The following is a 15146-nucleotide window of genomic DNA, read 5'->3' on the forward strand; positions in this document are numbered from 1 at the left end:
GCAGTTTGAGTGTGGCTGTTTTTTTTTTCGCTGGAGAGTGTCTGAATGGCTTTTACTTTCCATTAAAGCACATCAGCCATGACACGTGTTAATAATAAGGAATATCTCAGCTTAATGGCTGCCACCACAGGTCTAGTGCTGTCAGACTGTGAGTGTCACATGGTGAATGAATTCATAAAAGGGCAGCTGCTTTTAGCACCTTGTGCTGATGAATAATCAGGTATTTTCAAGTGTCACAACATGCAGGGTGACTGCATTTGTGTATAGGTGTGATTTGTGTATAGGGTTATTTTTAAAAAAAATATTTAATTGTGATAACTGCTATCATACCAACCAGTTATTGATTGTATGAACTCATTAGTTTATCTAAGCGCAGAAAAACAAGTCACATTTGAGATATTCTACTAAAGATTGAAACCAAGCGGCAACCTCTATGGCTGTTAGGTAAAGCCAATGTGGAAGTTCCTTGAACAGCCACTTGAGGCTGGCTACAGAACAAGTCAATTTCCATAAGCTCCCATGTTAAAAGGTAACTTCACAGCAGAAATTAACATTTTTACAGCCTGGTGCAGGCTTGTTTGTTCTTTATAGCTATTTTCCCTGTTCATGACAACTGTATTCAGTCTGAATTTCTATATACTGTAACTCATCTGGTCAAATAATTTTAAGGCTTAAGGTTATGCATAATTAACAGTGTAGCAGCTTTGATAACAGATGCGTGCCATTACAGGTGGCTTGTTTGAGCAACTAGGTGTCATTGAGCCTGCCTCGGGCCCACTGCTGATTTTTAGATTAGCCAGGATGTGGAAGAGGCAGGACTGCTAACATGGAGACAGCCAGAGCAACTTACATTGTGAGCTTTAAAACGTCTCTTCAGAAACCTACAGGTGACGTTATGGATCCAACGTCCATTCTTTATGCTGTCAATAGTTGGAACACACAACCAAGCCAGGTATCGATGATTGCATTGAATTTGCCTTTTTCTTCTCTAGTTCTTTTTTTGTTTTGTTTTGCACGCCTTTGCTTGTTTGCAGTGTGGTTATTACGGGTGAAAAAGTACATGCAGTCCAGATGTTGTTCAGTCCCAGTGCTTATCTAGGTGTGCAGCATCAGCTGTTTTTGTAATTATGTAGAGTCCTAGAAAGGTTCACTCAGTGTATTGTCAAGAAGAACAGATGCGCAATACGGAATTGCTTTGCACAACTAGCTTGGCTGTCTAAAGTATTTTATTAGTACCACCCAGACTTAATTAATCCTCAGTTCTCATACAGAGCAATGAACCCTAACTAACACAGTCTTTGCCATCAAAAATATTTTTAAAGCTTAAGAAAAGTACTGCTAAGGTAGCAGTACCTTTTTCATAGTGGCTAACAAGCAGACCTCCCTGTCAGGCTGTAACCAAATATTGGTTAGGTTTGAGTTATAGATTTTTGGCACCACAGTTGGAGATTTGTGGTCTTACGATCGATGCCAGAGACGAGACACCTCTTCAGATATTCAACTCATGTCCACTATGCTGATGCCAAGTCATCAAGTGACGTATATCGACAAATGAAGAGTCCTGTAGTAGTCCTGTAGTAGCAACAGCAACAACAAGATAATGTATACAATATATAATAATAATTATATACAGTCGTATAAGAATAAACATTATCCTTATAGCTAGAGGGATATGCATGGTTGGATTGAATTCTTGAAATATTTAATTCATGCATTAGCATGGTTATGATTTATGCTTGTGACTTTAAATGTACAGTATTTAGGCTCTATAGTTACAGTAATACTGTAATTACAATAAATATCTTTTTCAATTCACAGCCTGGCCTACACAGATGCAATTCATGCTCATCACTATGATGCTCCCAAACACACTTTGTTCTTATGTCTTTCTTTTTTCAGCTGCATTATTATCAACTGTTTGATTGTTGCATGCTGCTTTTTCATCTGTCCCTCTCATGTCTACAGATAGACAAGCTCTTCAGCTGTGGACAAACGTAATGCAACAATTAACATGCATAGTTTACTTCATTAAGCATTCTGCCATTGTTTCGGGATTTATTGTAAATCTGTTTGAGGTGGCGCTTCTATGTAAACATGGCCAAAGCTGCAAGACACACAAGAAGGATCAACGAAGATAAGTCACATAATCATTCCTCCTATGTGCTCTTCATGAATATTATATTCATTTCAATATCTCTGTGTGGCTGCATCTTGTTTATAACACTTTGTTGTATTACCAGAGCCCATCCTTTAATCTTAGCTTGTAATTCAACAGGACCTTGATTATCTTGAGGAAAATCTCTTAAATGCAACACGAGCATGCTGATATTAGATTAATGGAAGTAACTGGTTGTCTTAATGTAATTCCTTTTGACTGACTATTGAATACAAACCACCCACGAGAAAACAACAAACTTCAGTTTAGATTTTAAATGTGAAAGTCCCTGTCAAATTGTGACTATATTCAGATGTGTTATACTTCATGGATTAACTGGTGCCTGCTCATTGTCATAACAGACTGTGAGACCGGTAATTAAGAGTATGGAAGAGCAGTGAGGGGTGAGGTTCATGCACCTCATAATTCCTTATTATCTCACAAAGCAGATATTTTCCCGATAACTTCTTTTCTGTACAAATCCGTTCAGTGTTATAAGACTGAAGCATTTGAAGGCAGGCTCTGTAGTTTAATGCAGTCTTTGATTTTTCTTCCCATGAGCATGATCTTTGCACCAGAGCATTTACCAGTAGATCTTTTGCCAGTAGATCATTAGCTTAGCATAAAAACTGGAACCTGTAACAGCTGGGACTCTGTCCAATGTTTAAAAAAAATCCACCTACCAGCACCTCAAAACCTCACAAATGAATCCAATTCTATCTAGTTTGTTTTATCTGTATACAAAAACTGAAGTGTAAAAAAATTACATGTCATGGTCGTGTGTGCAGAAATATCTCTCGAACAGGTTCAGCTATCTCCTGTGAGATTTCCCCCTGCTTCTATTATCATAGCTAGCCGTGTCCAAGCTACAGATTTATATTGACTGATATGAGAGTGGTATCGATATCGATATTTAACTCCAGGAAAGAAGGTGAATAAGTGTACTTCCTGAAATGTCAAACTACTAACAGTCATACCAAATCTTTATTTAACCATAAAATAATAATGTAGTTTTTATGTGTCTAAAATTAACTTCACCTCAACCATATTTGGGGTTTCGTCGGTTTAGAAAACCCTCATAGGCTATGTGTTGTTTTTGGAATGCACTGGCAAACTATCAGTTTTTTATTTTTTATTTAGGTATGTGGACTTGTTGGCTCTTGGACAAGATTGCTAAATGTCAAAGGCGGTTGCGGTGGTGGATACACCACTGCCACAGGGAGAAGCCATTTTGAAGCCAGAGAGAAAGAAAGCTCCATATGGCCTTAACAGAAATGCTGTGCTCTTTATTTATATTGCCAGTTTATGTGCAAGATGGCCAAAAACAAAACGTCAAATTTCTATGTCCTTGTCATTTGGCAAATTGTTAAAAAATATTGTTGGACTTATTGAACTGGAAACCTGAGCAGTTGATTTGATTTAACCTGTGGCTTGTACTTTCTAAATAACCTGCTGTTTCTTGCTTGAATATCTTTTTGGATGAGCATTACTGGATGTAGCACTCTGCACTTTAGCTGCTGTGAAAGCAGCTACTTGCATTCAAACGCTGTCCGTCTCTTCACTGTACATCTCTCATATTTTCCCTCCCACTCCCTTACTCTATTTCTTTGCTGCTTCCCCTCTGCTTTCCCCCTTTTTCATGTTCCCTTTCTCACCCAGTGTCTATCATTTCTTCTCTCTCTCCCTCTCTCTCTCCATCTTGCTTCTCTCTCTTTTCTCTTGTTTCCTTTGAAGTGCTAAACAATGAGAGGGCTACACTCCCTGTTAAGCTCACAGGGAAATCCAGGCTGAAACTGCATGGCACAGTGCAGCACAGCAGAATCTTGTCCTCGGGACCACAGGGGGATGGGAGGCGAGGAATAGGCAGCAGTGTGGTCAGCATGCGGTGGCAATGACAATGGCTGCGCAGAGCCTTGATCCTCCGAGCCGTCACCAGAGTACATCAGCACAGTATGCCTGATGAATGCTATGACTCATTTCCAGAGAGTATGCCTATCTGTGTCTGTCACTTTGATAGTTGAACCTTGACAACTGTCCAACAGCATGTGTATGAGACTATCAGGGTGTAATTATGGAGACCAGAAGATTTGCATGTCAAGGCTCAATTGACTATAATGATTGAGTTAAAGCATGTCATTAGTCTAGCATGTCAGCACGGAGGAGAAAGGACAATCACTCGTCTTTTATTGTGTTTTTTTTATATCTTTCCTCTTGTCGTTTTTTTTCCCAGCATACAGCCACAGACACATCCATGCAGTGATGAATGCTATTCATTACTAAAGGATGGAACGGGAAATGAAGCGAAATGAGTGCTTTGGGAAGCAATCTGTGACTAGGGAATATACGATCGTCTGCTGAAGCATCTGAGACATGTGTTTTTCCACTCCCACATGTTTTCTTGGAGCTATATTTCACGGTTACTCACATTATGCTGTATGCACCACCGTTTGAAATCTGATATGCCCTCTCTCCTCTCCAGTTTCCTCTTTTCTGTCGCGTCTGGCTCTTTCTCACACATTCGTAAATGTTAATGCCAACACTGTGTGCCACCTTGATGCATTTCTTGAGTCAATCTGTCTCATAGAGAAAGCTCTACATGTATAATTCACCCCCATCAACTCTTAATGCATGGAAATGCCCTTCTCCACTTCATCGTGACATGACTGATTCCACATAGGGGTTTGTGCTGACAACTTGACATTTCATATTTATTTTCATGAATCAAGAATTTTATCTGTGTAGAAAAAGCACATCACATTTGCTTTCCCTATGCCTATAAATACCTGCATTGGTGTCTTCAGCACTTTGTGAAGTGGGTAGGTGGAATATTTAGTGTCAGTGGTGCTCCGCAGTTTCATGTAATGGCTGTTTAATTTGTTTGATTACTCGGATGAGGTGAACAAGTCTTAAGGTCTCTCCATGCTGCTATAATTTGTTCATTTCTTAAGCTCTCTGCAGGTCATTTCACTCCATTAAAAATACAGTTTGAACATTTTGGGACATTTCACACTCAAACACAGTCAGGAAAATGGTGAAAATACAAAACGCACCGAAAACAATGTCAGGTAGTTGTTAAGTAACAAATAAGAGTCATAGATATGCTACCAGCTCTGTGATGCTGCTGTAGTGTTTCAATTCATGTTTAACATTTCAGCTTAACATGTTGGTATGGCTTGGATAAATTAGCCTTTTATTTCACAAAGCTCTCACCAACAACTAAAATCAGTCCAAGATTTACTCTTGTCTGACGGCCTCTTGCTTGGTCACTCTTTCCTTTCCTGATCTTAGCTTCCTTACATTGTTCCATTGCTCGCTTGTCCAGCTCTGGTTCGGACATGACAGCGGCTCCACTCCCTCGTGCTCCCCTGTTTGCCATGCCTGAAAACCTTCTCTTACAGGTGTTCCAAAACATCTGTGGTACAAACCATAACACACCTGGTGCTCTAAACTCACAACCCAGGCTGCCTGGCAAACAAACAAAGCTAACATTACCTAATAGCAGCTATAGTTCAGCATTTTACTTTACTGTCCATCAGGAGACTGACCTAGAATTGTGATAGAGCAGCCGAGGAGCATCAGAGGAAAAACCAGAAATGTTTCACCAATTTCACCAAATTCAGTGAAATAGTTGATGATGTGGTTCTCATTGTGCTTCTGGTTGTTTAGCAGACAACTCCACAGAGCATCAAAATTATTACTATTCATTTTTTAGCATTCTTACTTTCTTTTTACTATTATGTCCTTTGTTTGTCTTCTCTGGTGCAGGAATAAGGGGAAAAGTTACGGTGCAGCAAGGGAGGACACACACGCGCACACACACACACACACACACACACACACACACACACACACAGTAGACTGGAGCCTGGATTTTAAATATTTCTGACAGACGGTGAAAAAATGTGCACGATTTCAAATGTTTCAGTCAGTGTTGGACCTCAGTGCAAAATGAGGCATGCAAAATAGTCATCCTATATATGGTTAACTGTACAGGTGCATCTAGACAATGAGCTCGGGCTCCACCAGTCAAACAAAATACTGTCCTGAATCAGGGCTGTATTTTTAGTCTAGCTTATCTTCAATATTGTATGCTGGGTGAGGCTGTTAGCCTCTATATATAAAACATGTTGGCCTTCTAACATCTCCAGAACTATCTCCAACTGCGGAGCTAAGCTAATGGGTTCTCTTTGGCTACAGTTTATGTTAAAATAAGGCTAAATAGCAGCATGTTAACAACTGGCACAGGATTTGCTTTTACTCAGAGATCAGTGTAAATATCAAGGCTGAGTTTATTGCACTCAAACACAAAACAGGACTGCTCAAAGTTAATTAAACCTCCAAACTAAACAAAATAAGCAACAGATAAAACAGGAAGACACCTGCCTATTGGTGTCTGTGGTGATATGTGTTAGATCTTTATGTACTCTATGTTACTGATAAGCACACACAGCTGGGCGGTTTACAACCGCTGGCACCGGCTTGACTTTCATAGAGGGGTGAAAAATATAAGTAAAGTTTTATGACATCATACTGTGAAACTGTTTTAAATTATTCATTCTGACCTGGCCACTACTATATGTCCATAAGAGAAGAGTGTGTGTGTGTGTGTGTGTGTGTGTGTGTGTGAGTGTGTGTGTGTGTGTGTGTAAGTAGTAGTAGTAGTAGTAGTAGTAGTAGTAGTAGTAGTAGTTCGAGTCGACTTACCAGAAAAAAATCAATTCAAGTCAAGTAACTCAGCAGCGTTCCGAGTATGTTATTAATAACTTATAGAAACGTTGTCCACCTTCTCCCTCTCTCTCAAACACACATACAGGTTACACTGTGCACGAACAAATGCATCCATTGAGGGCACTGACGCTGTGCTCTAAGTGCATCACAATAGGGTAAATTCTAAAACTGTGGGCTCCATAGCATAGTATAGACCGAACATATGTAGGCTACTATTTTGTTCAAATTCACTTTGTGTGAGAGAGACATATAGAGAGGTAGAGAAATGGGAGATAGTAGAGACGATACAAGCCCCATACAGGAAGAACGCTGGGCCTTGAAACCAATTTGACATAGCGGGCAAACCATGTAATGACAGCAATGGTGTCTGTCATGTGACGCACAAAGGGCCAAAAATACTTTTTTCCATAAGCTTATATTGTGAAAGAAGCAGCAGTGAAATGGTGAATACATTTTTTGGAGCGTCATAACTCCCACAAAATGACTCGTTTCACTATCAGAATTTGATTCATTCAGTCCAATAACATTTGGAAAGTCGAGAAGAGCCGCATGATTAAATCATTTTATTCCTATTCAAGTTAGTGGAGGGCTTAACTTTAAGTTAGCGACTCGGCTGGCAGAAGTCCTGAGTAAAGTAATTTTGTGTCTGGAAATCAACCTTTTACTTTTCTGTCACTGAGCAGCTTCCATAAGAATGAAGTGAGTGAACACTGTATCCAGTTCTCTGTATGCAGACATGAGTTCATTTCTTTAATGAAGCTATGGGGCTGTGTTGATAGAGAAATTTATTTAGGAAGATCAGTCTTTTTGACACTAGTGGAATTTATTAGGGTCTGATAATTTTACCAGATTTTACCAGACTGTTTTCCGGCTTTGCATCAGAAAAGAGGGGCATCTTAAAATTTCAGGGGGCATAAATCCACCCAAGAGAAGAAGGTTAAGTTGCATGGCTCGGTCGTTTAAAACTAAGAACTTTTGACAATATCAAACGTGATCTGATAATGAAGGAGGGACTGTGCACCTTCTCTCACAGTGTTGACTGTATAATGTTTTAGCTTTGGTCCAGAAAATAAGATTTTAAAAGATAAATTGACTATGTTAATTTTCCAGCCAAGCTGATAATCATAATAATGCTGTCAGAAAAAATATCACTCCATCACTCCAGGATCCATCGTAGTACATTACCTTGTACAGTAGAAGGCTGCTCTTCATCTTTGCACAGGACAAACTCAGGTATTTGTAGGACAGTTACTGTATGCATCACTGCACAATATAGTGGGGACGGACAGGAAATGTGAGAAAATGATAGTATTATCCAAGATGGTGATTATGGAATTCTGCTCATTTTTCAAATTAATTGGTAGATCATTGTCATAATTTACTAAGACATGGTATTTCTCTGTATTTCTTTGTTTGTAGATGTTATTAACTGTCTTACATAATGTGAATCTAACACTTCACATCTTTTGCTTTATAGGTGTGTATGAATTTGACCAAAAGGCGAGATGCGGTGTGATCACAGGAACTCAAACCAGGTATTTTTCTCTCAGTTTTTGCAACCTATAAAAGATTCAGTCTGTGTGTTTCTGCTGTGTGCATGCCTGTGTGCATTAGTGTCCTCTCTATGTTCTGCTCAGCCAGTCAATTATGCTGCGATTTTGCTCTAGACTTGAGTGGGACATCTAAGAGACATACTGAATCAGACAGGATGGACCATTGAGGTTTTAAAAGCAATGCTTTACTATGTTTTATTGATGTCCCCAAGATGATTTGTCTTGACATTTGCTGATGTTTTTGGTCTCCAATTTGCCATCATAAAACTGCTTGTCTGGGGTCCACTTAGTAAATATTTTACAGTTCCCCACATCAGTGTTGACCATTCCTTAGATAGTCAACAACCAAGGCCCAGGTTGTGCTATCTTTAGAGTAAGATTGTTTTGTTGTAAGGGATTACCAAGGTCTACCTTTTAGAGATGGTACTTTTTATTGGAAATTGGAACATTTGAATGTTTGAATGTGGTTCCGCTATTAGCTTGACAACGACAACAAATCTACGGAGTACTAGGATATGCAGGTTTGCTGTCCATTAGCGTAGTAAGTACAAGTGGCCTATCCTTGAGTATAGTCTACAGTATATTATAGTACTATATGTTTCAGATTATTTGGCAGTTACAGCCCTACTACCCTTACCTTTTAAAGCTCAAACAGAAAATAGATTCCAGGTTACATAACAATAAACATTTGAGCGGTTGTGGCTGAATCACACAGCGCCAATAATGAACTAAAAGTGGCTCAGACCTGCATAGAGCTGCAATTTGTGGAGTTAATTTCCAGTGGGACTCACAGTACTTGCAACCGTTCTACATTTCAGGAAATTATTTTGTGTTTTATGTTGAAAATATTGGTAAATGAAGCTGTGTCTATGTCTATGGGTCTTGACATTTTGCTGTTCGGGGGATTCTAAGATGCTTTGAATTGGCAAGCCCCGGACCAATGATTGATCCACATGTTCATTATTGTCTCAACAGAATCTTTGCTCGACATTATGATTCTGTCTTTGAGCAATAAAAAAAGCAACCTGCAAAGGGCGAAACCAGCATCACATCTTGATTGTTAATATCTGTATCCTGGTAGGGCAAGGGAGGCATTTAGAAGCCAAAGCAAAGAGGTGTTGAACTCAGAAAACATGGTGTTTTGCTAATAAATTAATTAAACGCAGATGTTGAAACAGACTTTCTTTTACACACACACAAATGCACAGAAACACTATGCACACGTATTTGCAATCCACAAACTGAGTGACAGATTCAGAGTTTGTATGTGAACAGAAGAACAAGGAGAAGGGAGAAGAAAGGCAGGAGAAACAGAGGCAGTGGTGCAGGGAGAAAAAGGCATGTACCACAGCATATGGGATATATGCTGAGCAAACTGTGACTGGGGGGTTGGAGAGAGACCTGATGGGGTTCAACTGGTTATACTCATAGATGGCGTGTTCGGTCAAGCACATGCATAGATATCAGACTCGCATGTTGCTAAGGTCGAGGCTCAGGATCAGAGACTGGACATACAGTTGAACCTTATAAGTAAGTGAAATCACAGCTGAGGTTGCTTCAGTGGCTATAGCTCAATGGTCAATTATATGTCTGCACTTGATTATAGAGGAGTCAGTGAAAGTACTATTTGCTCTGTGGTTAAAGTTAAACCAGAGACACTGACATCATCATAACATGATTAATCGCATTTGTCATTGTTGTCTTTTAAAACAGTTCTGGTATCTTCTTGGGATTTCTTTTACAATAAAGGAGAGAGAGAAGAAGTGTGCCTTTGAGACAGTCCAATTCAACACTCTTCTACAGCTTGACTGTAACACTGATATAATCTCCCTCCTCACTCCAGCCCCAAATGCATCTCTCTGACACAACAGTAATCAGTGCAATGTTTCCTCTGCCTCCCATCCCTTAATGGGATGTTAAAAACTGCAGCATGTTTATGACTGTTGTTTCACTCATCTCTAATTTCATTTGGATGTTTTCTGTAGGCAGAACACAAACTGCAATTCAGGGAGCCTGTGCTGTCTGGCAACTTGGCCTGTGTGTGTTTTGACATCCCGCAACCTGTACTATACTGAACTGTAGCTAATCAATAAGCATTTAGTGCAGGCTAAAGGGTGTAAATAACCAAACATGAAGAGACTGAAATGCACAGAAACAGTCACTAGTAAAATGCAGTGGCACATCTCACAGTATGACAAGCTGGTGGTCAGCTCTGAATCACATCATGTAAAGAGATGGAAAATAATTGCAAATTTGTGGCCAAATGCAAACCTCAGTGTGTAAAGAATATTCGACTCATTTTTGTGGATGCACACGCAGAACAGAAATGTTCATCGGACGTCATCATGGTCTGAGGTGGGTGCAGTCCTGCTGTTATACACGTCTGTGTTTGTGAGCGCATGCACAGAGCATGATCAAGCACCAAGATATGAGGGGGAACACATGCACAGAGGCATGACCTTCAAATAAATAGATGGATTAGATGGACTGAACCTAGGCATAGAGGAAGGACAATGTTCCACCCAAGCCACCACCCATCTCCAGTTACACTGTCCTCACAGCAAACCCTTTGTTTTAACGTGAATACCAAACAACAAAGCTCTCGGAGTAAGGTGAATGACAGGAACAGGCATGACATCTAGACTGAGAACAAATAAAAACATACAACTACATTTAAACGCAGCTGTTTGGTAAAACTCATTCACATTTAGTCATTTAGCAGATACAGTACATTCGTTCATGTCCTCGCCAGTATAGAGAACTGTGGCTGACCTGACATATATGAAATAACAGGTGTCTGCTTATCAATTGGAAATCAATTGTGTGGTTAAATACAAAAAAATTTGGGGGGCGGGACACTCAGCAGAGACTTAGCAGGGAAACCTGATCAGGTGGCTAAATTATCCATTGAAATGAGAGATCTTTAGAGAAGAAACTAGGCAGCACTGGTTGAAACCGAGATCAAACCAGATCAGTTTCGTCTTATCAAAGTGAACATACATACAGGTCAATCATGCTGAGAGGAGAAAACCTCTGAGGACCACAGGAAGAGGGTATTGACAGCACATTTGTCTGGGGAAAGCTATAAATTCATCAAAAAAAAAAAAAAAATGACCTCAATCTGTTTCCTGCGAGGCAGATCATCTACAAAGGGGGAGGGACTCTGAAAATGAACTGTACTTGTACTCACAGTACAGTACACATAAATAAAAGGAGAGTATATCTTGAAGTCCTGCAGAAAGAAAATTGTGTCCGCTTCTGCATCTGCTCATCAGTAAACCAGTGTGTCTGTAGTGAAAGGGTATCAGGAGATATACGGTACCTGACAAGTAATAAAATGGAATTCTTGCTGCTAAGCGCAAAAGCTATGATTAGGGCCAAATTCTTATGCTCTTCATTTGCTGTTCATCCGACAGCTGTCTATCTCCGGTCCTGTTCTGTCTCCAGTGTATTGTAGATGTTGTGGATAGAGTTCTTAAAATTCGGCCCGCTGCTCCACCATTTTCAAAATCAATCTCTGTCAAGTCACCTCTGCCTGAATGTCTGTGTGAAAGGCATTTTATAAATGGCCGAAATTACATTATTCATCTCACACGTGCAGGTACCATACACACACACGCGCTTACACTCAGGAAATGGGTAAGACATGAGCATGGAAGGGAACTTGCAGCTGCCACTCAGGGTGCTTGCAGCTGGGATGATTTTATAGACGAGGTGTGGGCTTCTGAGAGGCACAGCTATTACTGTATGTGTGCACAAAAAAAAAAAAAAGCACATTTTGCTGAATTCAGTCTGGAGTTTTCTTTTGATTTGTCGGGGGCCGTTTGACTAGACAGTCTTTTTGTCTCTTATGAACTCTAGTGAGGCAGATTGAGCTGTCTGCATGCAAAACACACAGGTCAAGGGCATTTTTCCAGCATAGGGACAGTTGCATAGCTTTTGTTCTCTGTCCCCTCCTCTCTGTAGCTGCGGTTACTTCTTTATCTTGGCCCCATCTCAGTCTGATCTTCCGACAGCATCTACGTCCTTTATCTCCTGCATCTTATCTGTAGTGCCAGACACAAGGGAATGCAATCCAAGAGAGAGAGCGATAAAGGAAGAACAGGACTCACAGAATTATAGAGGGGGGGGAATAAATGGTGTGACAAAGTGAGAAAAAGAGCGATTCAAAGGTTTTCTGTAGATGCTATTAAACTCTGCCTGTGTCAGTTATAAAATTGTAGTTTTAATACTTCAAATATATTTGGTTTTATGATTAAATGTAATTTTACAATTATTCATTTGGCCAATATTTATTTGATTTTTTTTTTAATAGAAAAAAAATATCTTACCTGTTCTGTGGACAAAATACAATGCATCTTAAATGTCTTGTTTAGGGTATGTATTGATTTTAGTGAGTGATAAAAGATACAATCCCAATCCCAGCTATGCGCACAAACTATGACATCAATCAGTGTCCTACCAAACCTTACTTTGGCACTTAATTGATCCTAGTTTTCAACAAACTGTAAAGTTTTGATTGATAATGAGAACTTGATTCGATTGAGTCCAGTTTTCAAGTTAAATGTCTGCTACCAGTTGAAGTCAGCTGCTCTTCCAGGTGCTAATGGACTCTCTAGAGGTTGCCCCCTGGTTATAAAAGTAATAACCTGTGGTAGCTGTCAAAAGAGCTCTCTCCCCAAGGTTGCCATGGTGCACTCTGAAAAGAAGAAAAAGTAAGAAGGGGGTAAAAAAAAAAAAAAGGTAGAGGGAACATTTTCATTACAGCCCTCTGTGTTGGTTTCTATAGCCTCTGGGGTTCCTAGTAACAGATCTGGTGCTTGTGCTCTTGGTCCCCATGTGTTCCAATTATCAAACCCGTTTAGCTTCTATGTCCATGTGAGCAGCCGGAAGAAATCATGTCTTATGAATATTTTCTGTCACACAGTTAAAGGGCAACTGCATTACAGACGCACAGAAATAACTATAATATAATATTTATTTTTATTACAGTTTCAACTGATTTTTCTCATCACAAGCAGGCATTATTCATCAAATCTGCTACAATCAATATTTGAACATTAACAATAATTCTTAACAATGATGAGATTAACATAATTTATGTGAAAGGTGCAACTCCTGTGACAAGCTCAGTTTAACAAGGTCTTTAGAGTGTTTCAGCAACTTCCAACTCATTGTTTAAATGTACCCACTGTGGTACCTGTCCAGTTAGTGACAACATGAATATAGTTGAGCATTATGCAGCTAAAGGGGACAGATATTTCCCTCAGGAGTTGCTGAAAACCAAAAAGGAGCTAAACAAGACAGAATACAGACTAATATAGAGCCACAAACATGATTCATAGGTTAGTTTTACTCCATAACTGCTGGCTGTGCAAATAACTTGGGTTTATTAAAGGTCCAGATTTAGGGTGCTCAGAATATGTCAGAAAAATAATACGCATAATTATGTTTTTTTTAAATAGTGTATACACACCTGCCATGTTGAACCGGCATGTTTGTACAGTAGTCTATGGACAAACTAAACACTGGCTCTAATGTTTTGAGTTTGCAATCAGCAACTACACCACTAGATGCCACTAAATCCTTAACACTGGTCCTTTAATTTGAAAAGATAATATGTCAGTGTTGGTTTCAAAACTTGTATCCACTGCCCCCAAGTTGTCAAAAAATCAGTTACTGCAGAACAACCTCTCAAAACATCTAAGCAAACTGCTGCGTGTGACGGGTACTTGTGCTCATGTTGTTTTTGTTGGACTTTAAAGATTGACCTGATGTACTTGCACAATTGCACCGCTCATGAGTTTACCACACTAAAAGCCTTTTCACACCAAGAATAATTTCTCAAGCAGAAAAATCAGACAGCAATAAAATATAAATTGACTTAAGGTCTGAATAAATACTTGCACAGAAACATAGATATTTATAGTGTTTTGAACAAACTAGTTTAGTTGCAGTTATTTTTTAATCCAACCGCTGTGCAGACTTATGCCTGTGGTTATTCTGTGCTAAACTGGTGTGTCAGCTGCGTTTTTTCAGGCTTCAGTCCTCCTTTATTTTACTTAGAATGACATTTGAATAACTCAATTCTAAACTCATAATTTGTAATCATTTACAATCTGGTTAAGTATCTCTGCAGCCTCTTATCTCTTTGAAATGCTCCAATTAATTAAATGTTTTCAAGTAGCAGTATCAGCTTCCTCTTCATCGTTGCTCACAGTGAATTGCCTGTATTGATGTTTTTTTATTAGCTCTGGTAATGACGAAGTGTATTTGTAAGGCTCACCTGCTCACTGTTTGTCTTCGTTTCTTGCTCTCTCTCTCTTGTTCACTTGTTTTCTTTGACCTCTCTTTCTCTCTCCCTTCTTTACTCTCTCTCTCTCACACACACGCACACGCACACGTACACACACATACACACACACACACACACACACACACACAAACACTCTGTCTTGTTGGCTTTTCTCTGCCCCCCCCCCCCCTCCCACTCTCCCCTTCTTCCTTGCCCGCTGTCTCAGTTGCTCTGACCTCTCAATATCACACTAGCTGTCAGTCCCAAACTATGAATGTCCCTTGACACTTATTCGACTCAGACCCCTTTCGGCATTTCCATTTGCACAGAGCCAATTTCAATTTTTATAGTTGGTCTAGTGGGGGTTAGGGTAAAGCCTGTAGTCAGAATCAGCCAAAGTTGGAGACACAGAAAC

General features: G+C 39.6%; 1 protein-coding gene across 4 annotated transcripts in view; it reads left to right on the plus strand.

Moving 5' to 3' along the window:
- pcdh15a (protocadherin-related 15a) overlaps positions 1-15146 on the plus strand; it is a 201065-nt gene that overhangs the window by 18891 nt on the left and 167028 nt on the right. For 3 of the 4 annotated variants that reach the window (XM_027278161.1, XM_027278165.1, XM_027278164.1), the window contains exon 2: positions 8361-8418. The gene's annotated coding sequence lies outside the window, so the exon portion shown is untranslated. Of the gene's footprint in view, positions 1-8072; positions 8117-8360; positions 8419-15146 lie in introns of those variants that run through there. The other variant, XM_027278162.1, reaches the window with a different exon arrangement.

This window comes from Larimichthys crocea, chromosome III (assembly GCF_000972845.2).
Source record: "Larimichthys crocea isolate SSNF chromosome III, L_crocea_2.0, whole genome shotgun sequence".
Lineage (NCBI taxonomy): Eukaryota > Metazoa > Chordata > Actinopteri > Sciaenidae > Larimichthys > Larimichthys crocea.